Source organism: Dermacentor variabilis, chromosome 4, assembly GCF_050947875.1.
Source record: "Dermacentor variabilis isolate Ectoservices chromosome 4, ASM5094787v1, whole genome shotgun sequence".
NCBI lineage: Eukaryota > Metazoa > Arthropoda > Arachnida > Ixodida > Ixodidae > Dermacentor > Dermacentor variabilis.
In genome coordinates, this window is record NC_134571.1 from 173399875 (window position 1) to 173409055 (window position 9181).

Consider the following 9181-nt stretch of genomic DNA (forward strand, 5'->3'; position numbering starts at 1 on the left):
TGGAAGCCAACCGGTGCCGCGGCTCTGATATTGCGGAGAACGATACGGACGAGGCTTTCAGCAGTTGACGGCTGATGCGCAGAGCGAAAGTCCTCTCACGAAGACGTAGCAGCCGTATTTCGAAGACGGATCAACTGGTGTGCGTTGCGACGACTTTTTGCTTCTTCGATGCGTCGACATTCATTAATGACATCGGCTACGGTGGAAAAAATCTTATGCACGAAAAGAAGACAAGCGTCGTCTGCTATGCTTTTCAGTACGTGTTTCCCTTTGTCTTCTTCTGGCATGCTCTCGTCAACCTTGCGGCAGAGGGCGAGAAATTCCTGGATGTATGTCGCATGATTCGGTCGACGCCTCTAAGCGGGACCCAAGTTCCCTTTGCGCAACTCGCTGATGTCCAACAGGTGTCCCGAACAAATAGTGGAGTTTACGCTTGCATTGCTCCCAGCTCGTCAGTTCTTCCTTCTAGTTTCGAAACCAGAGCCATGGCATTCCTTTCAGGCAGAAATTTACGTGAGCCAGTATAACACTGTTGTACCACCTGTTCAGGGCGCTGATGCTCTTGTACATTTGTAGCCTCTCATCGACATCAAGCTTGTACGTCCCGGAAAGCGTTCCTCGGTCACGGACGAGATGATCTTTGGCTTGCAACCGTTTCTAACAATATATGCACTTAAGGCACCTAGTAGGAAAATTGATGGTTCGCTAAAGCCGTTTTTGGTCGGGAATCGGTGGTGAGATCACATTTCACTTCTCGAGCAAATTTTTTTCCGCCCTCGCGGCAGAGGGATAATAAGGGCTATTTTTTAACCTTCACTTCGTGCAGAGTCGTGTAGACGAGTGTAGTGCTGGGCATAGGTTATGACGTCATGTGCTGCACTTGGCTGGCTAGGCTGCAGCCAGTCACAGCAGACTGAGCGTCGTCTTCTGCATCAGCAGAAGAAAAGCATCTGACTTCGCACTTACCGGCTGCATATTTCTGTGTTAGCGGTGACAACACCCAAGTGAGCCTCCCATCCAGTTTTACTTGTAGCCGCTTGCCATCGCCCCTTGCAGGAGCAGGGATCGCCGTCACACGCGCTTGTATCGGATACTCACGTCGACGCGGACGACCGTGGCATAACCCACTCTACGCTACCCTGAAACTAGACTCCAGTGTACAATTTTTCTTTCGTCAACAAATCTAGCCGAACCGCACCTCAATACATGGCGAATGCGCAGTGCACGAAGTCAGGGCGCAGTCTGAAATAGCCTGCACCATTCATGTGTGCACCAATTCCAGATAATTTTACCTTCTTAGAATATTAGCTCACCTCCTTCAGTGTCACATGATCACGCAAGCACTACTTGTACCGTTTTTTGCAGCGAGTATGTACTTTCGTCGCTGTATAACTAATATTGTTTGACGTCCGCTGCCTGCATTCATCGAAAGTGCATTGTAGAATGTGTAGTTTTCACGTTACACTACAGCTATAAAAATAACTTCGTGTAGGTAGGTGGAGCTAAACTATTCTACGGCAAGTAGAAAATGGCGACTTCCTACACTAACTGCACTCTTGTAGCCAGTGTAGATAAAAACATAGCCCTATTGACTTCATGAAGTGAGAAATTTAAACCTTAAGGGGATTTATTAGAGCTGGCGTTGAGGCTGTAATTGTAGGGCAACTGTGATTCCCTCTACACACAGTAGCGTCTTGAGAGGGATCAGGGAGGGAGAGTGAGTGTATATTCGTGTGCACTTTTTGAGTGTGCATGCGCGTGTACTTGTGTTTGTGTGTTCGCCCGTGCTTGTGTCGCCGTATTTGTATCTGCGTGCGCACGAGCGCGTTTATGCGTGTCCGCGCATACGCTTATTTGTGCATGCATAGATTTTCGTGTGCGTGCGTGCCTGCGCACATTTTTCTTCATGTGTACATGCGTGGGTGCGTGTAAATGTGCATGGAGGCAAACCTGCCTGTTAAGTGTGCGTCTGTATGCTTGGTCTGCTTGGCGTCTGTAAGCTTACAGGGGTGAATGTCTGTTTGTGTCTATAGGTGTCTGGGAGATGCTAGCATTTCCTTAGTTGCACCTACTCTTGGATGCAAATGAAATATCAACGTTAAAATTATGGGGCTTTTACGTGTCAAAATCAGAATATCATTATGAGGCACACCGTAGTAGGAGGCTCCAGAATAATTCGAACACCTGCGGCTCTTACACTTACCCCTAAATTAAGTACATGGGTGTTTTCGCATTCCGCCCCCATCAAAATGCGGCTGCCTTGGCCGGGATTTGATCCCTCGACTTCGTGCTTAGCGGCCCAACACCACAATAATAATAATAATAATAATAATAATAATAATAATAATCATGGGTGGTGCACTTGAAGCCTGCTTCACCTCCGCCGCATGACAGCGCGATACTCCGCCACCTCCGGAATCGGCCCGCATTTTTGCTCCCTGACACGACAAATGCATCGCGGGGCAGAGGGACGTACACTGCTTCGCGGTGAAAGCGCCTATGCAGTCAGCATTGCCGCCCTGTATTTTGTCTCGATGGTACCATCACCATCGGCATGGTTCCGCGTGGAGCTGCTAGCGGTTCGCGTTCGTTATTTTCCTTGTCTCTTGACGGCGATGACGCGGAAAATCTGCACCATCATTGCGTCGTGCATCCCTTCTTCGACCAAGCAAGCTTGCGGCGGCACAAGTTCACCGTTGAATTGATATTAAAGCTTTAAACTGCTCCATTTCGAAAAAAAAGAAATTTACATCAAAAGCGGACTGGCCGCAAGGAGCGTACTCAAGGAGCCATTGATCACAGTATCACAAAAGACTGGGCTCGGTCAGGTCGCATTTAGAGACGTTCTTATTTAGCGTCAGGCATGCTTTTAGAGTTTATCTGCAAAAATTTGTGCCAAACAGAAGCATCTTTATTAATTATTTGCTCAGCCACATAATCTCTAGGACTGGCTACAATCTTCTCATGTCCGTTAGCCGCCTAAGATCAATGATTGGTAGTTTATTTATGCTACATCCGTTTATTACGCAAACAACTGCTCAACTTACTGCGCATCTAAAGGCTACCAATTTCAACACTAGAATGATAACAATAACGTCAGCAAGATATACATTGCTCTATTGAAGTTTGGCGCCGTTAAAAAATAACTGCCTGGATATTCATAATGCAGTACGCTTCTGATAAAGCTAGTGCGATTGCTTCGACGAGTTTTCTTGGCGCAATTCAAGCTCATCAACTTAAGCACATGTGCCAAACAGTACACTTCTGCTTTTACGAATGCCTTTCGTACGTTATACAAGATCATCAACACTACGGTATATCACACAAGGTGTGCGAGAACATTGTGCGCGCTCCCGATTACTATGTGAGCGTTGGTAGCATCAGGCTCGGTTTCCTGGCGTCATTAAGAATACCTGCTGCCTGGCGGAAAGCAGTGGAGAATTGTTTTAGTTCTTTGTATCAAATGGAGTAGAGCGTACGTGTGGGCTTGAACAAAATGTGCTGAAGTATTGGGGATGAGTCCTTTGCAGAATATATTTTAACTATGTTAACACACAAACAAAAAGAAATATCGCAATTGTTTTTTAGAATGATTGCTGATATACGTATGCAGTCAAGGGAAACAGGAGTTCCGACCTAGTGCCTTTGGTGGAAGCAGCTCCAAACCGCACGGCTACATTGGCCCGCGAAATATTGGTTTATTAATGCGAAGGCCTCAAGTGAATCGAAGCAACGGCTCATACCCGAAAAAAAGCGGCGTCCAATGCAGTGATATAAGTACAATGGCTCTACAAGAAAAGTAGATGTATGGTATGTGATATTTTCGAAGGTGGGAATCAGACTCCAGCCGTCCCGATGTATAAAACCCGTTCATTGAACACATACAGCGAATAACAGAAGGATATATAACTAAGAACAGAAGCGCCCCCTGGGGAATGACGAATTTAAACGAAGAAGGAAACTGAATACAACATACCCTCTTCCTTATCTTTAGCGATTAATTGTTAGTAAGTATTAATATGGAAACCCCAAGGTATGCACACCGTACTTATTTACATATATTTAAAGAGTATGTATACAACGTCGGACCGCCAACTAGTTGGTCTGATAGTCGTGGAGCCAGGCCGGTGGCCGGCGCTCTCGGGTCGGCCGCTTTGGACCTGGCACTGTCGACGATGGCGACGGGCTCGTAGACTGCTGCAGTCTGCCACGAGACCGCGCCTGCGTCCTGGGGGAAGTCGTCTGTAGCACGGCAGGCTGCACAGCATCAGGAGACCGCGGCTGCGGCGTGGCGGGCTGCATCGCATCATGAGACCATGTCGGCGGCGTCGCCGGCTGGCTAGGTTCACAGGTGCCCCTCGCCGGGACCCTGGAAAGCTTGGAGGCATTCCACGCACGGCCGTCGCTAAGTCGGAAAGAGGCTGGTCCCCTCATCTCGATCACCTTAGTTGGTGAAGAAAAGGCGCAGTCTCCCTTGAAACGAACGGACGGTTTTTTGATACGGACAAAGTGACCTACGGCTATCTTCATCTTCTTGGCAGGTCTCCTATTGTCCGTGTAGTGCTTGGTGGTCTGCAGTTGACGCCGGACCCTTTGACGAAGACGTGCAAACTACTTGGCCGGGTCTTCCGCAAATGCTGGTTCTGAGAAACCCACGACATCCAGCCTGGTTCGGGGCATTCTACCATGCAGCAGAACTGCTGGGGTGACCCCGGTGGTGGCCTGCGGAGTACACTGCTTGCTAAAGTGGTCGTCTTTCGAGGAGTGCAACTTGAAGGAAGTTTTTCAATGTGGGATTGGACCGTTCTATTTGCCCGTTCGCTTGGAGACAGTATACCGAGGAATGTAAAAGGCGGATGCCTCTGTTTTGCAGGAAAGTGATGAATTCACGCGAAGTGAACTGAGGTCCAATGTCCCAAAAGGTCTCTTCTGGGTAGCCTTCACGGGCGAAAGCACTTGTTAAAAAGTCTTTGATGGTGCTCGTCGACACTTCGCTGCAAAAATATACCTCCGGCAATTTAGAATGATAGTCAACAAGCGTTACAGCAAATCTGCTGTTGTGAGCTGCATGCTCCAAAGGCCCAACAATGCCTAGGCCAAGCTTCTGCCACGGTCGCTCAGGCCATTCAACGGGTTGCAATGGAGCTCGTGATGTGTTGGCAGATTTATCTGCCTCCAGGTAGATGTGGCAGTTTTTTACTGCCCTTTCCACTTGCTTATCCATTCGTGGCAACCAGAACCGCTCACGCAGTCGCGCCTTCGTGCGCGTGATGGCCGAATGTATATCGTGCGTGGTGCCGATGATCTGAGCCGTGAGGGAGGACGGAACAATGCGGCGCTCTCCACGCAGTAGCAAGTTATCGACAGCAAAAACTTATTTCCAAATGGGGTAGAATGGTCTCGCCTCTTCTGTTATGGACTTCTTTGGCGGCCAGGAACTTAGCAAGAATGACTTGATGGTTTCCAGGCAACTGTAGTCGGGGGCGGCCTGCCTGAACTTCTCTTTTGTCACGGAGGCTGGCTCAATGAACGAGACCATTTTTTTCTCCTTAGCAATCTCAGCCTCCGATGTAGGTGCTGGTAGCCGAGAAAGTGCATCTGCTACAGTGTTTGTGGACCCTTTGCAGTATTCAACAGTGAAATTGTAGCAAGCCAGTCGTGCAATCCAGCATGCGATTCGGAGTGGGCCTCTTCGATGTCCTTGTGACGACAGCAAGGACACCAGTGCCTGGTGGACTGTTCGAATTGTGAAATGCCGCTCAATGATAGGGCTGCACGACGTCAAAAACTGGTGCCGTAATGCAGCGAGTGCAGAGTTGTATTCGTCTGGAGGGGCCACGACAGACTTGTTATCGGCGGGTGCTGCGGCGCTCGCCTCCTGCATGTAGCGTCTGATAAATACGCCGGCCCTCGGCCCCCAAACAATGCAAAAGAATAGTCTTGCGTTGCTCTGGCTTGAAAACGGTGGCTCCGGATGCAAGCAAGAACACGTTGAACATCTGCTCTCCCTGTTCCCATGGCAATGGCGGATGGCCGGGCGCCGGAAGGAAAAACGGTGGCGGGTCAAGCCCGGTGAAGCCCATAGTGGGCGGATCCGTATGGTGCATCGGGGCTGGGGGTACGTTCACGATATCCTCGTCGCCAATGGGATATTTCCGAAGGTGGGAGCCCGACTCCAGCCATGCTGATGTATAAAAGCCGTTTATTGAACAAATACAACCGTACATATAACGAAGAACAGAAACACCGCCTGGGGAATAAAGAATTCAAATGAATAACGAAACATAATACAACATGGTACAAAAAATACCAGCAGCATTTGCTCATTTCTAAAAATCGAACGACATAATCAGGAATGGCTGATACCCTTGTAAGCAAGCAAAGATACAATGGCTGAATATGAATAAAAAAACAAAAGGAAAAAAAGGACGAACGAAAGAATAAGGGTCAAAATAACGAAATAGAGAACCAAGGTAGAAAGAAAGGAACGAAGAAAGAAAGACAGAGAGAAAGTTTTAAAAAATAATGAGCCATTCCACTCCGTGATGGTGGTTGACCAGCGACACTGTGTAGCACAGGAGATGGAGGTGAGACATAATTTTGAACAAAAGGTACAATCTCATTTATTTTCTAGATGGGTCCTCATTATTTCACTCGCAAACGCAATCACATTCTTTGATAATGTTAAATCAACACACGTGAGCCGCTGGGCGGTCGGCTGGGCCTGATGAGTGTGGGATCGCAAGGGACATGTCTGCCACATGCAACGCGTAAACCGCTCCCTTTTCGGTGGCCACACATACACAATGAAATCACCGACAACTACAACATAGGTAGAGTCATCGCAACTATTTCACGGAAAGTCAGTAGCCGTGAACCTTACGGAACTATGAGTAATTGCATTTTTTGCTTGCTTACTGGGGTAAGAGCCATTGGTGATGACATTTTTCGACATGCTGTTTTGTATGTTGTATGCGTGACTAGAAAGTATTTAGGCACTGTTCGCTTCACTCTTCTGAGTGCTTGTAGCCTCTGTCTTACGGGGCTACGAGGCATTGCATTTTCTGCGTGATTGGGAGTTCTCATGTTCCTATAGATTTTTCTCATTAACACTTTTCACCGAATTATATAATTTGAGAAATTAATTATTAAGGTATGGCCGCTTTGATAACTTTATTTTTATGAAAAAAATCAATTTTTTGAATGTTATTTTATCACATTACACATTAATTTCTGTATGATTTGCGCAAAAAAATATCCTCCTAACTAAAACCGTTCCAAAGATACAGCCAATTATGTAACCCCCTGTGCATTTTGCAAAACCGAAACTAACACAGTTTCAGTTTCCACATATCGAAAAATATTTGGCTGCTTTGGCGGTCTTACCTTTTTGCACCACAAGTTTTCAGTTAACAATCATACTAACTTTTTTCTGCTTGTGTCATAAATCATACTAACTTTTTTCAGCGTTTCTTTGATATCTGTGGATGCAGGAAAAATAATTGATGTGGAAGCTTCGTCCAGCACATGCAAGTCATGCAAGATCAAGAGCAAAGTGAATGCCACAAGCAGCGAATTCCTGGAATGGAACGCGAACCACACAACATGTTATGCCAACCACACAGGCACTGCTGGTGGTATGGAGCCATTTGGATTTTACCGCGTGTTTGCGTGAGGTCAGAAACGACGCGCGGTTTGAAATATGTACACTACTACGGAGATGGAGACTCGAAGAACTACTCGACAGTGAAGAATATTTATGGACCAAATAGCGTCAAAAAATTTGAATGCATTGGCCATGTCCAAAAAAGGGTTGGCTGCTTGTTAAGAAACCTGAAGAGAACAGTGCGTGGAATAGGTGGCAAAGGAAAATTAACTGATGGGCTCATTTACAGCCTTCGAAATTACTATGGCATTGCCATGAGAGCCAACGTCGGAAATCTTGCCGGAATTAAACAAGCAACACTAGCTAGTTTGTTCCACTGCAGTTCCACGGACGACAATCCAAGGCATGGGCTGTGCCCTATAGGAGCAAGCAGTTGGTGTGCTTTCAACCGAGCTAACGCGGCTGGCCAATTTAACTACAAGCACAAGGGAGGACTTTCAAATGACGTTCTGACCAGAGTAAAGGTTGCGTACAAAGACCTTTGTTCAGACGAGCTCCTCAAGAAATATTTGCATGGCAAGACAAAAATGCCAATGAATGTTTCAACGACATGCTCTGGCAGAGGGTACCTAAAATGTCTATGTCAGCCTGCCAACACTGAAGTTTGGCTTGTATGATGCCATGTGACATTTTAACAATGGCAAAAGAGGAACGCTGGATGTCTTGAAACACATTGGGATCAAGTCTGGACGCCACACAATGAAAGCTTGCTTGACAGTTCACCAACAGCGCATCAAGAGATCCTCCCGTCAGACTACCTATGCTGCAAGAAACGCAAGGAAAAAAAGCGAGCCGACGCACGAGCAAAAAAAAAGTAAAGCGAACCTAAGGAGCACCTGAACTACAAATGTGGGGGATTTGAACCCTCCTGGATATTGCTGTATAGCTTATGTAGCTATATCAAATGTTTTTTGTTGTTTTTCTCGAAACCTACTTTTCTGCCATTTCAGCTTGCACGAACATTCCTAACTTTTTTTCCTCGAGTAGATTTTTTTAACGAAACTTTCAACACTTATTCTTGGTATATCAGGCTGTGGAACCAACTAGAGACAATAAACTTGAACAATAAGAATTGTTATTGTTGCATTTCCTTTAAAAGCATTCGTTTGCTCAAAACCGTCGTTTTTGGTAATATTGTAAATAAAAAACTAGGATTGATGATATCTTAATAAATTTAGTTCATTGCATAGATTATGGCTTTATGTACACAACTGCAAGAGAGATTTATCTTGTGGTGAGGTATATACGACTTGTGACTGCTGGCGTGGGTGCATTATTAGTAAATTTTCTGGCAATAAAAATGTATAAATTTTTGTGTATTTCAACACACTGATTAAAATGCAAAAAAGCAATGTTTGATATACATTCCTAATTTCCACATTGTATTCAATACCTAACCATTTTTTCTGAAAAGTGGCCTCAAACCTTAAATAACATTAATTATCTAATTAAGCAGAATGAAATAAAATAGTCTGAGTATCTCCAAGCGATGGAAAACAACATTACCTTGAGTCT

General features: G+C 45.9%; 1 pseudogene; it reads left to right on the top strand.

The window, feature by feature from the left end:
• Window positions 1-6029: 6029 nt before the first annotated feature.
• On the top strand, window positions 6030-8506 carry LOC142578427 (uncharacterized; annotated as a pseudogene).
• The last annotated feature ends 675 nt before the right edge of the window (window positions 8507-9181 follow it).